Source organism: Piliocolobus tephrosceles, chromosome 19 (assembly GCF_002776525.5).
Source record: "Piliocolobus tephrosceles isolate RC106 chromosome 19, ASM277652v3, whole genome shotgun sequence".
Classification (NCBI taxonomy): Eukaryota; Metazoa; Chordata; class Mammalia; order Primates; family Cercopithecidae; genus Piliocolobus; species Piliocolobus tephrosceles.
The window spans coordinates 23,367,619-23,387,626 of record NC_045452.1 but is presented as its reverse complement, the minus strand read 5'-3'; the positions used below and the strand labels follow the sequence as shown (position 1 = coordinate 23,387,626).

At 50.1% G+C, this 20,008-nt stretch overlaps 1 long non-coding RNA gene across 1 annotated transcript; it reads left to right on the top strand.

The window, feature by feature from the left end:
• Positions 1–28: 28 nt before the first annotated feature.
• Positions 29–12,057, top strand: LOC111549032. The gene is made up of 2 exons (XR_002733585.1): positions 29–192; positions 11,878–12,057. It is a non-coding gene; the product is annotated as an uncharacterized LOC111549032 (long non-coding RNA).
• Positions 12,058–20,008: the final 7,951 nt, after the last annotated feature.

The window sequence follows — 20,008 nt, the reverse complement described above, 5'->3', positions numbered from 1 at the left end:
TGGCCCAGACATTACCTCCTGAGTCAGGCACTGCCAGGTGAGAGGTTCAGCTGCGTCTCTCAGGGGCCCGAAAGCTTCTTTTTTTGGAAAGTGGCTTTTATGGCTGGGCCACGGTATAATTTGCCCTGCCCAGTGAAGGCAGCTGCTGAGGAATGCTGGGGAGGAAGAACCTGAGACAGCACCACGATCCTGGTAATTAGAGAGCAAGTGGGGTGGTGAGTTTGAGTGTGAGTGTGTGAGTGCACACTGGGGGCCCCTTGGGGTGGGTGGGCATGAGTGGGGGTAAGACTGGGAGAATGGAGGTCAGAGCCAAGCGGAGACCCCCAGAGGGGTCAAGACAAGCCAGGTTCCCAGGGACGCCCAGACACTCATCTCCCCTCCGGACGCTCAGTGGTCCTGCCCTCTGCTAGTACAGACACTGACATGGCTCATCTCTGTCTACCCCTTGTAATATTTCCACGGAGTTGAATTGAGGAGGACCCCAAGGAAGTGATCGGATTGAAGGTGCACAGGTGCTTACCCCACAGCCTGGGAGGCTCTGAGTAGAGAAGAAAAGAGGGCTGATTGAATCCAGGTGCCCAGCCTGTTCTACACCACACGCCCTGGCTTGGAAGTGCTCCGCACTGTCAAGCTGTGTGACCTTGGGCCAGCCCCTGAGGGCCTTTGGAGGTTGAGTGTGTAATGTTCCTAAACCCAGGGCGGGCTGGAGGAGGCCTCCACAAAGGGGCTTCTCTTCCTTCTTCCCGTTCCTTCTCACCCTCGGCTTGGAAAGAAGGAAGCCTTTCCCTGGTGTCTCCTGGTACTACTGAGGCAGGCTGGCATTTTCAAAAGGAGTCTTTTTAAAATAAAAAGGAGGTGGGAGTTAAAAGGGAAACCACAGAGAAAAATACAAGCAACTATTACAAATAGCTAAGACGCCACAAGGGCTTCTGTGTCAGGCAGCAAGCTTTGCCCTCATTGAAACTTCACAACGATTTAATAATTTATTTTTGTCATCCCTACTTTACTGATGAGGAATTAGGGGTTCAGGGAGGAGGAAGGACTTGACTTGCCTATATTCTTCCAACTGGCTAGAGGGGCACCGGAACCCAGGACCACCCAATGTCACCACACGCTCCTGCCCTTCCAGAACCTCTCAGGACAATCAGGCTCAGACAGTCTGGGTTTCTGATTCTGCAAGACAGACTGTTGAGAAATGCTACCTGTGGTTACCTGGGGAGGTTCTGATTTTTTTTTTTTTTCTTTTGAGACAGAGTCTCACTCTGTCGCCCAGGCTGGAGTGCAGTGGCCGGATCTCGACTCACTGCAAGCTCCGCCTCCCGGGTTTACCCCATTCTCCTGCCTCAGCCTCCCAAGTAGCTGGGACTACAGGCGCCCGCCACCTCGCCTGGCTAGTTTTTTTTGTATTTTTTTTAGTAGAGACGGGGTTTCACCGGGTTAGCCAGGATGGTCTCGATCTCCTGACCTCGTGATCCGCCCGTCTCGGCCTCCCAAAGTGCTGGGATTACAGGCTGGAGCCACCATGCCCGGCCTTTTTTTTTTTTAAAGAGAGTTTTGGTCTGTCGCCCAGACTGGGGGGCAGTGGGTTGATCTCAGCTCACTGTAACCTCCGCTTCCCGGGTTCAAGCGATTCTCCTGCCTCAGCCTCCTGAGTAGCTGGGACTACAGGCACACGCCACCATACCCGGCTAATTTTTTTGTATTTTTAGTAGAGACAGGGTTTCACCATGTTGGCCAGAATGTCTCCATCTCCTGATCTCGTGATCCACCCACCTCAGCCTCCCAAAGTGCTGGGATTACAGCCGTGAGCCACCGCACCTGGCCAGGGTTCTGATTTTATTTCACACCCCCATCTGAGAACTTTACCCAGAGGAGCCTCCCTTCCTCTTTAAATTCTCTCTTTCCTCCTTTTTATTTATTTATTTTTTCTCTTTTGAAACAGGCCTTGCTTTGTTACCCAGGCTGGAAGGCAGTGGTGCAATCACAGCTCACTGCAGCTTCTGACTCCTGGGCTCAAATGATCCTCCCGCCTCAGCCTCATGAGTAGCTGAGACTACGTGGGTGCACAACCATACCTGGCTAATTTTTCAAAAAATTTTTATAGAGATGGGGTCTCACTTTGTTGCCCAGGCTAGTCTCAAACTGCTGGCCTCAAGCAATCCTCCTGCCTTGGCCTCCCAAAGTGCTGGGATAACATCCTTTCTTCTTTCTTCTTTGCCTTCCTCTCCTCCAGCAATAATATCTTTCAAAGGACCCTCACAGGCTCCCCCTCCCCCTCCCCTTCCCTCTCCCTCTCCCTCCTCTGTCACCCAGGCTTGAGTGCAGTGGCTCGTTCTCAGCTCACTGCAAGCTCCGCCTCCAGAGTTCACGCCATTCTCTGCCTCAGCCTCCTGAGTAGCTGGGACTACAGGCGCCCGCCACCATGCCCTGCTAATTTTTTTTTCTTTTTCTTTTTAGTAGAGATGGGGTTTCACCGTGTTAGCCAGGATGGTCTCGATCTCCTGACCTTGTGATCCGCCTGCCTCAGCCTCCCAAAGTGCTGGGATTACAGGCTTGAGCCACCACGCCTGGACTTTTTTTTTTTTTTTTTTTTTTGAGACAGAGTTTCCCTCTGGTTACCCAGGCTGGAGTGCAATGGTGCGGTCTCAGCTCACTGCAACCTTCGCCTCCCGGGTTCAAGCTACTCCCCTGCCACAGCCTCCTGAGTAGCTGGGACTACAGGCGTGTGCCACCACACCTGGCTAATTTTTGTATTTTTAGTAGAGACGAGGTTTTGCCATGTGGGCCAGGCTGGTCTGGTACTCCTGACCTCAGGTGATCCACCTGACTCGGCCTCTCAAAGTGCTGGAATTACAGGCATTAGCCACTGCGCCCAGCCCCTTGCCTGTTTCTTCTGAGAGCTCTGTCGGGTTCAGTGGGATGAGGAAACAGCTCAGAGAGCTCATGGGGCTCCAGTGAGTCACGCGGCTCAGAAGTGGAGGAGTGATGGAGCAGAAGTCCCAGGCCTGATCTCCGGACCCATGTTTTTCTTTTTTTTTTTTAGACGGAGTCTCTCTCTGTTGCCCAGGCTGGAGTGCAGTGGTGCGATCTCGGCTCACTGCAACCTCCAACCCCCTGGTTCAAGCAATTCCCCTGCTTCAGCCTCCTGAGTAGCTGGGATTACAGGAGCATGCCACCACATCTGACTACCTTTTTTGTATTTTTAGTAGAGATGGGGTTTCACCATGTTGGCCAGACTGGTCTGGAACTCCTGACCTCAGGCAATCCACCCACCTCGGCCTCCCAAAGTGCTGGGATTATAGGCATGAGCCACCGGGCACGGCGGACCCATGTTTTTCAAACACACCAACCTGACCTCGGCCTAATGTTTGTATTTTTAATAGAGATGGGGTTTCACCGTGTTAGCCAGGATGGTCTCTATCTCCTGACCTCGTGATCTGCCCGCCTCGGCCTCCCAAAGTGCTGGGATTACAGGTGTGAACCACCGCACCTGGCCTAATGTTTGTATTTTCAGTAGAGACGGGGTTTCACCATGTTGACGAGGCTGGTCTCGAACTCCTGACCTTAAGTGATCCACCTGCCTTGTTCTCCCAAAGTTACAGATTACAGACATGAGCCACCGTGCCCCAACTAATTAATTTTTTAAAAAAGGCAATCAGCAAAATCCAGAATGTGGATCAGTGTATAGTACAAAGCATCTTGGCTCTTCAACAAATAAATTACAAGGGAAAAAAGAGAAGGTATCTGTAGATGAAGAGGCTTCAGAAACAGGTAAGTCAACGCTAATGTTTAGAAATGTAGTTTTGGGTGATAAAATTATAAAGAAACGGGTGGGTTTGTGGTAGATCATGCCTATAATCCTAGCTCTTAGGCCAGGGCGGGCCTGGGTGCAGTGGCTCACGCCTGTAATCCTAGCACTTTGGGAGGCTGAGGTGGGTAGGTCACCTGAGGTCAGGAGTTCAAGACCAACCTGGCCAACATGGTGAAACGCTGTCTCTACTAAAAATATAAAATTAGCTGGGCGTGGTGGTGGGTGGCTATAATCCCAGCACTCGGGAGGCTGAGGCAGGAGAATCACTTGACCCTGGGAGGCGGAGGTGGTAATGAGCTGAGATCACACCACTGTACTCCAGCCTGGCAACAGAGCGAGACTCCGTCTCAAAAACAAACAAACAAACAAAAAAAACAGGCCTAGGTGGAAGGATTGCCTGAGCTCAGAAGTTTGAGAACAGCCTGGGCAATGTATCACGATACCATCTCTACAGTCAATTTAAAAAATTAGCTGGTCATGGTGGCATACACCTGTAGTCCCAGTTACTCGGGAGGCTGAGGCAGGAGGATAGCTTGAGCCCAGGAGTTCAAGGTTGCAGTGAGCTATGATTGTGTCACTGCACTGCAGCCTGGGTGATGGGAGTGAGACTGTATCTCAAAAAAAAAAAAACAGTCAGGATATTGACTTTTGGGGGAGATGGGTGTTGTAATTGGGAAGGAATATAATTATGAGGAGTTTCTAGGGTGTCTGACAAGACTCAATTTCCTGACATAGGTGGAGATTTTATGGTTCTTCACTTTATAATAATTGATTAGGTTATACTTTCCTTTTTTTTTTTTTTTTTTTGAGACGGAGTCTCGCTCTGTCGCCCAGGCTGGAGTGCAGTGGCCGGATCTCAGCTCACTGCAAGCTCCGCCTCCCGGGTCTACGCCATTCTCCTGCTCAGCCTAAGTAGCTGGGACTACAGGCGCCCACCACCTCACCCGGCTAGTCTTTGGTATTTTTTTTAGTAGAGATGGGGTTTCACCATGTTAGCCAGGCTGGTCTCGATCTCCTGACCTCGTGATCCGCCCGTCTCGGCCTCCCAAAGTGCTGGGATTACAGGCTTGAGCCACCGCGCCCGGCCAGTTATACTTTCCTTTATGGCCTTTATTAGTTTTATAGGACCTCTGGCCCAGGCTTGGCCAACCAAAACTGGCATCAGGACTTAAGCTGGAATGTAGATGCCCAGGCTGGCCCTTCTCCCAGAGGCCTCCAGCTTGTTTGAGTGATGGGTTATAAGCTGATTGGCCAGCAGAGGGGGAGTGGACGGGCGGACTTTTCTGCACTCCAGGTGACCACAGGACCCAGTTTGGCAGGACCTAGAGAGAAGATATTAAGAGGGAAGAGTCTCTGGAGGTTGGAAGGCCCTTGGTTGCATATGAGCTTGGGGTGGTGGAGGAGCAGAAAGGAGGCAGGGTCAGGGGACAGGGTGAGGGAAGGGAATGAGGGACATGAGGCAGGGCCCTGGAGGCCAGCTCTGAGGAGGCTGAGCCCGGCTGCTGTGGCCAAAGCCCTGACCCCTCCCTTCACGTCCAGTCTCCTTTCTCTTAGCCCCTCCGATGGGCTGTTAAACATGTGCCCAGGGCTGCCAGGCAGCCAGAGAGCAGTGAATGAAGGAGGCTGGGCCGAGCGTTGAAGCAGTGCTATGATTATTCCCGAGCCGGCGATGAGAGGGCACAGCTGTTCATTCAGGAAAAGAGCAGCCGCAGCCCCACCCACCCACCCACCACCAGCAGCTGAGTAACAAAGAAATCGTCTGCTTGAAACCAGGGGCTCCACCGTGGAGGCTATTTTTGTGAAGAGCTGAGAATTCAAAAGCTCATCTCCTCGAAAGCCTCCCTTGCCTTGGAGAAGCTGAAGAGGTGGGTTAGAGCCGAATAGCCCCTGCGACTACTGATTCCACCCGAATTACAGTTCTCACTCCTGTTATCGGTGGTCAGCCCACCTGTGGCGGCCAGGCCTGGACCTACGTGGCATCGAATCCACCTCCCTTTGAGATACATACACCTCTAAGGTGTTGGTGCCATGTGACAAGATGATGAGATGCTCACGCAGAGCATCACAGCTGGTGATGGAGCTGGTATTAAAACACAGAGGTTCGGCCGGGCGCGGTGGCTCACGCCTGTAATCTCAGCACTTTGAGAGGCTGAGGCGGGCGGATCATGAGGTCAAGAGATCGAGACCATCTTGGCCAACATGGTGAAACTCTGTCTCTACTAAAAGTACAAAAATTAGCTGGGCATGGTGGCACATGACTGTAGTCTTAGCCACTCGGGAGGCTGAGGCAGGAGGATTGCTTGAACCCGGGAGGCAGAGGTTGCAGCGAGCCAAGATCACGGCACTGCACTCCAGCCTGGCGACAGAGCAAGACTCCATTTCAATCACACACACACACACACACACACAGGTTCTGGCTTCATTACACTCCTATTATTTCTGCCATGCCACACTGTCTTCAAAATGTCTTTTCAATCCCCTGGATGCCATCTCCCCTACGGTGGGACTCATCTCCAACCTGGACTCAGTAAATCAGAGTGGTCCTTCCTTCCCCTCTCCTTGTCTCCCAGTTGTCTCCTCCAATCCGACTACCACCCTTCTGCCAGGGAAGATCTTTTCCTGCAGATCTGACCACATCATTTGCACATTCATTCATACGTTCAGCAAATATTTATTGCCTGCCTACCGTGTACCAGACGGCCAAGGCTCCGGGAAGACAGCGGTAGACAAAGCAGTTGAGCTCCTTGAGTTCATGGAGCTGCATCTCATCTAGAGATGATACAGATGATACAAAATCCACAGACAAATGTGGAATCTCAAGTTACAAAAAAAATAAAAATAAAAAACAAGGGCGTTGGGCATGGTGGCTCACGCCTGTAATCTCAGCACTTTGGGAGGCTGAGGTGGGTGGATCACGAGGTCAAGAGATCAAGACCATCCTGGCCTACATAGTGAAACCTTGTCTCTGCTAAAAGTACAAAAATTAGCTGGGTGTGGCGGTGCGCACCTGTAGTCCCAACTACTCAGGAGGCTGAGGGAGGAGAATCGCTTGAACCCAGGAGGCAGAGGCTGCAGCGAGCCAAGATCACTCCACTGCACTCCTGCACTCCAGCCTGGTGACAGAGTCAGACTCCATCTAAAAAAAAAAAAAAAAAAAAAAAAAAGGCAGGGAAGGGAACTCCCAGAGGCAAGAAAGAACTCTGCACATTGAAGCAACTTAAGATTGTAAATGTGGCTGGAACAGCAAGTAGGAGAAGGGCAGGAGCCACACTGTGTGGGATTTGGGGGACCTGGTAAGAGGCCTGCTTCTCATCTGAAATGAGAGGGGAAGGAATGATGGTGCAATCTCAGCTCACTGCAATCTCTACCTCCTAGGTTCAAGCTATTCTCCTGCCTCAGCCTCCTGAGCAGCTGGGATTACAGGCGCCTGCCACCACACCTGGCTAATTTTTGTATTTTTAGTAGAGACAGAACTTCACCATATTAGCCAGGCTGGTTTGAAACTCCTGACCTAAAGTCATCTGCCAGCCTCAGCCTCCCAAAGTGCTGGGATTACAGGTTTGAGCCACTGCACCTGGCCCAGGATGTCTAGTGTTTAGGCCTTTTCTAGAATCTCCTTTCCCAGTGGCACTTCTGTCTGTATCTTGGCCTCCATGGAGGGACTTTTTTTTTTTTTTTTTGAGATGGAGTCTTGCACTGTCACCCAGGCTGGAGTGCAGTGGTGTGATCTTGGCTCACTACCAGCTCTGCCTCCTTGGTTCACGCCATTCTCCTGCCTCAGCCTCCTGAGTAGCTGGGACTACAGGTGCCCACCACCATGCCTGGCTAATTTTTTGTATTTTTTAGTAGAGATGGGGTTTCACTGTGTTAGCCAGGATGGTCTCGATCTCCTGAGCTCGTGATCTGCTAGCCTTGGCCTCCCAAAGTGCTGGGATTACAGGCGTGTGAGGGACGTTTTAAAGTATGCAAATAAATAAGGCTGGGCGCCGTGGCTCATGCCTGTAATCCCAGCACTTTGGGAGGTGGAGGCAAGTGGATAACCTGAGGTCAGGAGTTCAAGACCAGCCTGTCCAACATGGCAAAAACCTGTCTCTATTAAAAATGCAAAAATTAGCTGGGCATGGTGGCATGTGCCTATAGTCCTAGCTACTCAGGAGGCTGAGGCAGGAGAATCACTTGAACCCAGGAGGCGGAGGTTGCAGTGAGCCGAGATTATGCCACTGCACTCCAGCCTGGGTGACAGAGCAAGACTACATCTCAAAAAAAAAAAAAAAAAAAAAAAAAAAAAATACCCAAATAAAAATCATTCTGGCCAGGCGCGGTGGCTCACACCTCTAATACCAGCACTTTGGGAGGCCAAGGTGGGCGGATCACGAAGTCAGGAGATCAAGACCATCCTGGCCAACATGGTGAAACTCTGTTTCTACTAAAAATACAAAAATTAGCCAGGTGTAGAGGCACGTGCCCGTAATCCCAGCTACTCAGGAGGCTAAGGCAGGAGAATCGCTTGAACCAGGAAGTTGGAGGTTGCAGTGAGCCAAGATCCCACCACAGCACTCCAGCCTAGTGACAGAGCGAGACACCGTCTCAAAAAAAAAGAAAAAAGTCTTTCCTGGGTCTATTCAGACAGACTGTCGAGGGCACCATTCAGTTCCTTAGAGCCTCCATTCTTTGAGAACCTATAAAGTCCTCTGAGGGTTCAGAATCAAGAAAATCCGAACCTAATTTGTACACCTGGCAAGTTTCTAAGTTGTAACTGAAAATGTTTTTCTCTTTGCTTTGGCTGCTAGGAAGCTCAGAGCCAATACTTTTTTTTTTTTTTTTAATTGAGACGGAATCTTGCTCTGTCACCCAGGCTGAAGTGCAGTGGCACGATCTCAGCTCACTGCAAGCTCCACCTCCTGGATTCATGCCATTCTCCTGCCTCAACTTCCCCAGTAGCTGGGACTACTGGCGCCCACCACCACAGCCGGCTAATTTTTTTGTATTTTTAGTAGAGATGGGGTTTCACTGTGTTAGCCAGAATGATCTCCATCTCCTGACCTCATGATCCGCCCACCTCGTCCTCCCAAAGCGCTGGGATTACAGGCATGAGCCACTGTGCCCAGCCTAGACCCAGATTCTTTTACCACCAGCAGGTGTACAGGATCACATATATCTTTGGGCTAATCTTTTCATCATTCACTCACTCAATCATCCAACAAATATTTGTCTTGGACTTATTGTGTGTCTGGCACCTTTCTAGGTACTGAAGAAGTAACAGTGAACAAAAGAGACCAAATATCTGTCTTCATGGACCTTGCAGTCAAGTAGGGGAAGGGAGGCAATCAATTTAATAAAGGTTAGGCACAGTGGTTCATGCCTGTAATCCCAGCACTTCGGGAGGCCAAAGTGGGAAGACTGCTTGAGGCTAGGAGTTCAAGACCAGCCTGGGCAACAAAGTGAGCTCCCATCTCTGCAAACAATGTTAAAAAATTAGTTGCAGGTAGGGCATACTGGCTCATGCCTGTAATCCCAGCACTTTGGGAGGCCAAGGTGGGTGGATCATTTGAGAGGAGGAATTTGAGACTAGCCTTGCCAACATAGTGAAACCTCATCTCTACTAAAAATACAAAAAAATTGCTGGGTGTGGTGGTGCATGCCTGTAATCCCAGCTGCTCAGGTGACTGGGGCACAAGAATTGCTTGAACCTGGGAGACGGAGGTTGAAATTAGTGGAGATGACGCTGCTGCACTCCAGCCTGGGTGACAGGGTGAGACTCTGTTTCAAAAATAAATACTAAAAAATAGTTGGGCATGGTGACAAGTGCCTATAGTTCCATCTACTGGGGAGGTTGAGACAGGAGGATTCCTTGAATCCAGGAATTCAAGGCCACAGTGAGCTATGATCGTGCCACTGCACTCCCGCTGGGCAACAGAGCAAGACCTGTTGGAAAAAAAAAAGCCTAACAAATAAAAATAGCTTAATAAATAAATAATGTCATGTTGGAAGACTAGGAATGTTAGCCTAGGCAATGCTAGCAAAAATTAAACAGGGAAGTACGGGGATGGTGGTGGGTGGTTAAAACAGGGGGTCAGGGCTGGGCTTGGTAGCTCATGCTTGTAATCCTGGCACTTTGGGAGGCTGAGGCAGAAGGATCGCTTGAGCTCAGGAGTTTAAGACCAGCCTGGGCAACATAATGAGACTTTGTCTCTGCAAAATAAATAAACAAAAATAAAACAGGGGGCCAGGGCAATCCTCACCAAGGTGACATTACAGCAAGGATCTGGAGGAGGTGACTGGAAGGGTGTTCAGGGAGAGGAAACAGCACAGGCGGAGGACCTGAGTGGGGGTGTGTCTGGGGGGTCTGAAAAACAGCCTCCAGGCAGAGGAGTGGGGCATGAGGTTGGAGGAATCCTGGGGCAGGGGGACCCTGAGGGCTGTGAAGGCCATCCTAAGGCCCGGGCTTTTTCCTCTAGGGAGATGGGGTGTTGCACAGTCTGCAGGAGAAGAGAGAAAATTCCTGACTGACACTGAAACAGCAATTCTCTGGCTTCTGTGTTGCCTGCAGATGGCAGGGCGCAAGGACAGGAACCTGGAAACCTGTACCGGGGCTGCTGCGAAGGCCCGGGGAGGATTGAGGGTGGCTGGGACCCAAAAATGGCAGTGGAGCTGATGGAGAAAGGTCGGATTCTGGATGCATTTTGGAGACAGCAGCAACAGGATTTGCTCAGGGATTCACATGGAGTGTGAGAGACGAAGAGTGGAGAATGATTCTGAGGCTTGGACCTGAGCAATGAAGAGTGAAGTCATTTTCTAAGACAGGGAAGAGGTTGGACGCAGTGGGTCACGCCGATAATCCCAGCACTTTGGGAGGCTGAGGCAGGAAGATTGCTTGAGCTCAGGAATTCAAGACCAGCTTGGGCAACACAGCGAGACTTCATCTCTAAAAAAAAATACAAAAATTAGGCTGGGTGCAGTGGCTCATGCCTATAATCCTAGCACTTTGGGAAGTTGAGGCGGGCAGATCATCTGAGGTCAGGGGTTCGAGACAAGCCTGACCAATATTGCGAAACCCTGTCTTTACTAAAAAATTAGCCGGGCGTGGTGGCACATGCCTGTAATCCTAGCTACTTGGGAGGCTGAGCCAGGAGAATCACTTGGACCCTTGAGGCGGAGGTTGCAGTGAGCCGAGATCACACGATTATACTCAAGGCTGGGCAACGAGAGCGAAACTCTGTCTCAAAAATAAATAAATAAATAAATAATAAATACAATTTAAAAATACAAAAATTAGCTGAGCATGGGAGCATGGTGGCATGCGCCTGTAGTCTCAGCTACTGGAGAGGTTGAAGTGGGAGGATCACTTGAGCCTGGGAGGTACAGGCTGCAGTGAGCTGTGGTTTCAATACTATACTCCAGCCTGGGTGACAGACCTTGTTGCAAAAAAAAAAAAAAAGAGGGAAGATGAATAGGAGCAGGTTTGTGGGGAGGGCCAGTCCGGAGTCCCATTGTGACCACGTTAAACTCGAGTGACCAGATGGAGCTGTGAAGTCCATGCTTGGGGAGAGAGGCTAGGCTGGCAGGACGGGGTGGAGCCATGACCGGCAGGTGCTGTGTGGAGGCACGGTACCCACAGGAGTGTACCCAGAGCAGAAAGTGAGCCCAAGGCCTGCCAGCATTGTGAGGCCGAGAAAGGAGTCTGTGAGGTGGGTGGAGAACGTGGCTGAGCCACAGGGGAAAAGGTGTCTGAAGGAGGAAGGAGTGACCTTCTGGGACAAAAACTGCCACTGAGGACAGAATTACCACTGATTTGGCAACACGGAGTCCATTAATGACCTTGAGGAAGCATCTTCCCTGGAACAACAGGGGCAGAACCCTGGCTGGAGCAGGTCGGAGAGAGGAGAAGACAGGTTTGGACAGGACCCAGCAAATATAGTTTTGCTAGTAAAGCGGGCAGAAAAATGGAGCATTCACTGGAGGAAAAGGGGGCCAAGAAAGGGGGTCAAGAGAAGCTTTTCCTTTTTTTAAGATGTGAAAAAAAATCTTAATTGCTTTTTAAATTTTGTTGTATTCATTTTGAACAGGTAATATATTCCCATGATCCCACACAAAGAAGATTCCTGGCCGGGCACAATGGCTTGCACCTCTAATGCCAGCAGTTTGGGAGGCTGAGGAGGGAAGATCACTTGAGCTCAGGAGTTCGAGACCAACGTGGGCAACATAGTGAGACCCCGTTTCTACAAAAATAAAAAATAAAAAAATTAGCCAGGTGGGATGGTACATGCCTATAGTACACAGCTACAGGCACACAGGAAGCTAAGGCTGGAGGATTGTTTGAGCCCAGGAGTTCGAGGCTGCAGTGAGCTATGATCGCACTGCTGCACTCCAGCCTGCATGACAGAGACAGAGAAGCTCTCTCTCTGTCTCTGTTTTTTGGTTTGTTTGTTTTGTTTTTTGAGACAGAGTTTCGCTCTTGTTGCCCAGGCTGGAGTGCAATGGCATGATCTCGGCTTGTTGCAACCTTTGCCTCCTGGGTTCAAACGATTCTCCTGCCTCAGCTTCCCGAGTAGCTGGGATTACAGGTGCCCACTACCATGCCCAGCGTATTTTTTGTAATTTTAGTAGAGATGGGGTTTTCCCATGTTGGCCAGGCTGGTCTCGAAGTCCTGACATCAGGTGATCCAGCCACCTCGGCCTCCCAAAGTGCTGGGATTACAAGTGTGAGTCACTGTGCCAGGCCTAGACTTTGTCTCTTAAAAAAAAAAAAAGGCCGGGCGCAGTGGCTCACGCCTGTAATCCCAGCACTTTGGGAGGCCGAGGCGGGAGGATCACGAGGTCAGGAGATTGAGACCATGGTGAAACCCCATCTCTACTAAAAATACAAAAAATTAGCCACGCATGGTAGCGGGTGCCTGTAGTCCCAGCTACTCGGGAGACTGAGGCAGGAGAATGGTGTGAACCCGGGAGGCAGAGCTTGCAGTGAGCCGAGATAGCGCCACTGCACTCCAGCCTGGGCGACAGAGCGAGACTCTGTTTCAAAAAAAAAAAAAGATTCCAAAGTGCATTTGGGAAAAAATTATCTCCCCTCCCACTGCCCCTCACCCCGCCTCAGCTGTTCATTCCTTACTCTGGAGACAACCAGTGTAATCCACTTCTTATGAACCCCCCAGAGCTATTTTCTGCATAAAAGAACATTAGATAATTATTTTTCTCCCTTTTTTATACAAATGGCAACATCCCATTACACCATTACACAACGCTTTGCACCTTGTAGAGTGCTCTGCACTTTTGGATTTAACAATATATCCTAAATATCATTCTATAGCAATACACAAAGGACATTCTCATTCTTTTTTATGGCTTCATATTTTTCTGGTATGTGATGCACCATTTTTTTTTCTTCAGCCAGCACTCTGCTGATGGACAATCATTTGAGATGGATTCTATTCCCTTTTACAGAGAGGCCATGGGGCACTGAGAGGGTCATGGGCATCCCTGCAGGTGCCCAGCTTGTGTGCTGTGGCGTGGAAATGCTACGATCCTAGTCATCCCGAGTGACTCCTTCTCCTGCCTTGATGAATTTCCAGCCCTATTTCTCCCTCACTCCTATACCTTCAGCAATTTTTTTTTTTTTTTTTTTTGAGACGGAGTCTCGCTGTGTCGCCCAGGCTGGAGTGCAGTGGCCGGATCTCAGCTCACTGCAAGCTCTGCCTCCCGGGTTTACGCCATTCTCCTGCCTCAGCCTCCCAAGTAGCTGGGACTACAGGTGCCCACCACTTTGCCTGGCTAGTTTTTTTGCATTTTTTAGTAGAGACGGGGTTTCACCGGGTTAGCCAGGATGGTCTCGATCTCCTGACCTCGTGATCTGCCCGTCTTGGCCTTCCAAAGCGCTGGGATTACAGGCTTGAGCCACCGCACCTGGCCAATTTTTTTTTTTTTTTTTTGACGGAGTCTCACTCTGTTGCCCAGGCTGGAGTACAGCAGCCCGATCTCGGCTCACTGCAACCTCCACCCTTCGAGTTCAAGCGACTCTCCTGCCTCAGCCTCCCGAGTAACTGAGATTACAGGCGCCTGCCACCGTGCCCGGCTAATTTTTTGTATTTTTAGTAGAGACGGTGTTTCACCATTTTGGCCAGGCTGGTCTTGAACTCCTGGCCTCGTGATCCACCTGCCTCAGCCTCCCAAAGTGCTGGGATTACAGGTATGAGCCACCATGCCTGGCCAATTATTTTATTATTCTTTCGTTCATTCAAATAACATGTATCAGACACTGGGTTAGGCCAGAGCACATGCAGGGATGCGACACGTAGAGAAGCCCTGTGGTCATGGAGCTTGCAGATGACACAAGCCGCTTGTGTGTTTTTGTACCTCAAACCTTCCATGGAGCAATGTGGAGAATTAATAAAGAGGCCTGATCTCTAGTTTTACCAATGAGTAAACCAAATGTGCCAACACATCTCTGTTGCAATCCTGTGAGCGGAATACCGTAACAGTAGCCTGGTAACCCACACACTGACCACTTCAGTGCTGGCCCCCTGCCCCCAGCCTGGCCCCGCTGCAGTTTCCCATCTCAGACATGAAGGCTAAAGCCCACAGGCGTCAGCTCCTCCCACTTCTGTCCTCCAAGTCGTCCCACCCATTCCACCCCCAAAGACCTCTGGACTCTGACCAGCGTCACTCTGGCTACCAGCCTCACTGTGGCCATCTTTTGCTGCGGCCACACAACAACCTCCTCCCTGGTCGTGCCTCCACTCCATCCCCTTCCTGTCCGCTGTCCACCCAGCTGGTATGTCCCTGTGTCATTTTCCTGTCCTAGCCTTCTTTTTTTTTTTGAGACAGAGCTTCATTCTTGTCACCCAGGCTGGAGTGCAATGGCACAATCTCAGCTCACTGCAACCTCTGCCTCCCAGGCTCAAGTGATTCTGCCTCAGCCTCCTGAGTAGCTGGGATTATAGGAGTGTGCCACCATGCCCAGTTACTTTTGTATTTTTAGTAGAGACAGGGTTTCACCATATTGGCCAGGCTGGTCTTGAACTCCTGACTTCAAGTGATCTGCCAGTCTCGGCCTCCCAAAATGCTGGGATTACAGGTGTGAGCCACCACACCTGGACTGTCCTAGCTTTCCAAGGCCTCCCTTCGCTGTCCTCAGGCTAATGTCATGGTGGGGCACAGCCCGGTGCTCATGATTATGGCCTCTGGGTCCTGGGTCCCCGGTTTGCCACTTACTGGCTCTATGACCTTGAATGACCGACTTAACCTCTATTTGCCTTAGATGAGGCAAAATGAGACAATGAGGTAAGTGAGATAACGATAATACCTCCTACGGTATATAGCTGTTCTGAGGATAAAACTTAATGCATGTAAAGCACCTAAGTAGTACTTGACATATACTAAATGCTCATGAATGTTAGCTGTTAATATAATCATAAGGCCCTCTGATCTGGATGCTGCTTAGGTCTCTAACCTCTTAGTTTACCAGTTTTCATTTCCCATGTAAATCAGCCCAAATAGTATTATTTATTTTAGAGACAGAGTCTTGCTCTGTCACCCAGGCTGGAGGGCGGTGGCATGATCAAAGCTCACTGAAGCCTTGAATTCCTAGTCTCAAGCAATCCTCCTATCTCAGCCTCCCAAGTAGCTAGGACTACAGGCAAGTGCCATCACACCCAGCTAATTATTTTATTTTTTTTTAAGTACAGACAGTATCTCACTTTGTTGCCCAGGCTGGTCTCAAACCGACCTTTTTTTTTTTTTGTCTTTTTTTTTTTTTTTTTCCTTTTTGTGGAGAACGGGGTCTCGCTGTATTACCCAGGCAGGTCTCGAACTCCTGGGCTCAAGCTATCCTCCCGCCTCTGCCTCCCTGAGAGCTGGGATTACAGGCGTGAGCCACCGCGCCCGGCTCAAACCGACCTTAAGCAATCCTCCTGCCTTGGCCTCCCAAAATGTTGGGATTATAGGCATGAACCACTGTGCCTGGCTCCAAATACTTTTAATTACCTGAGAGTAAAAACGCTCTCTTTCTCTCAATGCCCTCCCCGCTGCCCCCCAACTCCAGTACCAAGTGCTCTGAGCTGAAGCTGGGTTTGAGGCCCAGTTTTCTTCTCCACTGCATCTCCAACAACTGGGCACAACAGTATGTTGAATAAATGCATGAATGAATGAGAACAGCATCACATGTGGGTTCTGTTTTAGGCCGTTCTCACATTGCTATAAAGAAATACCTGGGCCAGGCGCAGTGGCTCATGCCTGTAATCCTAGCACTTTGGGAGGTCAAGGCAGGAGGATCAACTGAGGTCAGGAGTTCAAGACTAGCCTGGTCAACATGGTGAAACCCCGTTTCTACTAAAACTACAAAAATTAGCCAGGGGTGGTGGCATGTGCCTGTAGTCTCAGCTACTCAGGAGGCTGAGGCAGGAGAATCGCTTGAACTCAGGAGGCCGAGGTTGCAGTGAGCTGAGATGGCACCTCTGCACTTCAACCTGGGTGACAGAGAGACTCCGTCTCAAAAAAAAGAAAAAGAAAAAGAAAAAGAAAAACCTGGCTGGTCGTGGTGGCTCACGCCTGTAATCCCAGCACTTTGGGAAGCTGAGGCGGGTGGATCACTTGAAGTCAAGACTTTGAGACTAGCCTGGCCAACATGGCAAAACCTTGTCTCTACTAAAAATACAAAAATTATCCAGGCGTGGTGGCGCATGCTTGTAGTCCCAGCCAGCTACTCTGGAGGCTGAGGCAGAAGAATCACTTGAATCGGGGAGGTGGAAGTTGCAGTGAGCCCTGATAGTGCCACTGCATTCCAGCCTGGGCGACAGAGCTGGTTAATTTATAAAGAAAATAAGTTGGCCAGGCGCGGTGTCTCCTGCCTGTAATCCCAGCACTTTGGGAGGCCCAGGTGGGCGGATCACGAGGTCAGGAGATCAAGGCCATCCTGGCTAACATGGTGAAACCCTGTCTCTACTAAAAACACAAAAAATTAACCGGGCATGTTGGTGGGTGCCTGTAGTCCCAGCTGCTGGGGAGGCTGAGGCAGGAGAATGGCGTGAACCCGGGAGGCGGAGCTTGCAGTGAGCCAACATCGCACCACTGCACTCCAGCCTGGGCGACAGAGCGAGACTCCGTCTCAAAAAAAAAAAAAAAAGAAAGAAAACAGGTTTAGTTGGCTCGTGGTTCTACAGGCTTTATATAGCAAGCATGGTGCTGGCATAGGCTCAGCTTCCAGGGATGCCTCGGGAAGCTTCCCATCATGGCGGAAATCAAAGGGGGAGCAGGCACGTCACATGGGGAAAAGAGGAGCGAGAGAGAGTGGGGGGAGGGAGGTGCCACACACGTTTTTTTTTTTTTCCGAGATGGAGTTTCGCTATTGTTGCCCAGGCTGGAGTGCAATGGCGCCATCTCCGCTCACCGGAACCTCTGCCTCCCAGGTTCAAGCGATTCTCCTGCCTCAGCTTTCCCGAGTAGCTGGGATTACAGGAATGCGCCGCCACCACTCCTGGGTAATTTTGTATTTTTAGTAGAGACGGGGTTTCTCCATGTTGATCAGGCTGGTCTTGAACTCCCGACCTCAGGTGGTCCGCCCACCTTGGCCTCCCAAAGTGCTGGGATTACAGGCGTGAGCCACACGCCTGGCCACGACACACTTTTTTTTTTTTTTTGAAACGTAGTCTCACTTTGTCACCAGGATGCAGTGCAGTGGCGCAATCTCGGCTCACTGCAACCTCTGCCTCCAGGGTTCAAATGATTCTCCTGCCTCAGTCTCCCAAGTAGCTGGAACCACAGGCGTGTGCCACCATGCCCAGCTACTTTTTTTTTTTGTATTTTTAGTAGAGACAGGGTTTCACCATGTTAGCCAGGATAGTCTCCATCTCCTGACCTTGTGATCCGCCCGCCTCGGCCTCCCAAAGTGGCAGGATTACAGGCGTTAGCCACCTCACCTGGCCCTGCTACATACTTTCAAATGACCAGATATTGGCTAGGCACGGTGGGTCATGCCTGTAATCTCAGCACTTTGAGAGGCCGAGGTGGGAGGATCACCTGAGGTCAGGAGTTCGAGACCAGCCTGGCCAACATGGTGAAACCTTATCTCTACTAAAAATACCGGGTGTGGTGGTGGGCGCCTGTAATCCCAGCTATCTGGGAGGCTGAGGCAGGAGAATCGCTTGAACCCAGGAAGTGGAGGTTGCATTGAGCTGAGATCACGCCACTGCACTCCAGTCTGGGAGACAGAGCAAGATTCCGTCTCAAAAGAAAAAAAAAAAAGGCCTGAACCAAAGCAATAGCAGTGGGAGTGGAATAAAGAGGAAGCATTTGAGAGGAAGAATTAATGTTAATCTCCTAAACACTTTTACTCAATGCTTCCTAGGAATGTGTTAGGGGATTGTGGGAATAAAGAGCTGAAGTAGCATTTGCTCCTGTCCTCAAGTACCTCAAATCGTATAGAAGCAGACCTAAAAATAAAAACACACATGCAGGGAAGGCCACATTTAGCATCACTGCAGCCAGTGTCACTAAGAGATCACTATGCTTGTGAAATCAGCAAATTAAGGCACCACATTTCCAAGTGCCTCTGTCATTTACCCCAAGGATCTTTTTTAAGTACCTAAATTGTTATTTTGGTTAAAACACACTACAGTATACATCTACACCTCACCAGTTTTTAAAGGCAGGGTAGTGAAGTTCAGACTGGGCCCATCTGTACCACTTGTCAACACGTGACCTTGGGCAAGTTATCAAATTCTCTTAGCCCATGCTAACTATCATGTGAAGACGAATGAGACTGGAATGTTGGGGAGAGAGAGCATGATGGGGCTATAGGAGGGGGTATGATCAGATCCTTCAAGGCCATGTGAACTACCATAAAGGTTTTGGACTTTTCTTTCTTTCTTTTCTTCTTTTTCTTTTTCTTTTCTGTGAGACCGAGTCTTGCTGTGTCTCCTGGGCTGGAGTGCAGTGGCCGGATCTCAGCTCACTGCAAGCTCCGCCTCCCGGGTTTTACGCCATTCTCCTGCCTCAGCCTCCCGAGTAGCTGGGACTACAGGCGCCCGCCACCTCGCCCGGCTAGTTTTTTGTATTTTTAGTAGAGACGGGGTTTCACCGTGTTAGCCAGGATGGTCTCGATCTCCTGACCTCGTGATCCGCCCGTCTCGGCCTCCCAAAGTGCTGGGATTACAGGCTTGAGCCACCGCGCCTCTCTTTCTTTCTTTCTTCTTTTCTTTTTCTTCTTCTTCTTCTCCTTCTCCTTCTTCTTCCTCTCCTTCTCCTTCTTCTCTTTCGTTTAGAGATGGGGTGTCACTGTCACCCATGCCAGAGTGCAGTGGCATGATTGTAGATCACTGCATCGCCGCAGCCTTAAACTCCTGGACTCAAGCGATGTTCCTGTTTCAGGCTTCTCAGTAGCTGGGACTACCGGTGTGCACAGCCAACCCCGGCTTGGATTTAGTATTCTAAGTTCAATGGGTTGTGTTTTTTGTTCCAATTTATTATCACTTTTCAATTGGGATATAATGTCTACAAATAAATGCAAAAATCTTGTCTTGAGTTCAATTAGTTTGGACAATTGTATACGTCAATGTTATACCACCGAAAAGAAGATACAGGCCGGGCGCGGTGGCTCAAGCCTGTAATCCCAGCACTTTGGGAGGCCGAGACGGGCGGATCACGAGGTCAGCAGATCGAGACCATCCTGGCTAACATGGTGAAACCCCGTCTCTACTAAAAATACAAAAAACTAGCCGGGCGAGGTGGCGGGCGCCTGTAGTCCCAGCTACTCCGGAGGCTGAGGCAGGAGAATGGTGTAAACCTGGGAGGCGGAGCTTGCAGTGAGCTGAGATCCGGCCACTGCACTCTCCAGCCTGGGCGACAGAGCCAGACTCCGTCTCAAAAAAAAAAAAAAAAAAAGATACAGAACATTTAGAACATTTCCATCATCCTAGAAAAGTCTCAACTGTCCCTTTCCTGTCAATTCTCCTTGTCTCCGGAACACTTAAGGGTGCTAAGGATATTATGTTTGCTGTGTTTTTGTTTTTTTTTTTAACTTAGAAGATGTGGTAATATATGTTTGCGTTCCCAAAGGATCACTCTGACTGCTGTGCGGAGGACAGCAAGGCGGGTAAAGCTCAGGCCAGGCGAGGGATAATCAGGCAGTATTGCACGGAGGTCGCCTAGCAACCAGAAAGCGCTGTCGGGAGCCGGGGAAACTCTCTGCTCCTGTGAAAGGAGGAG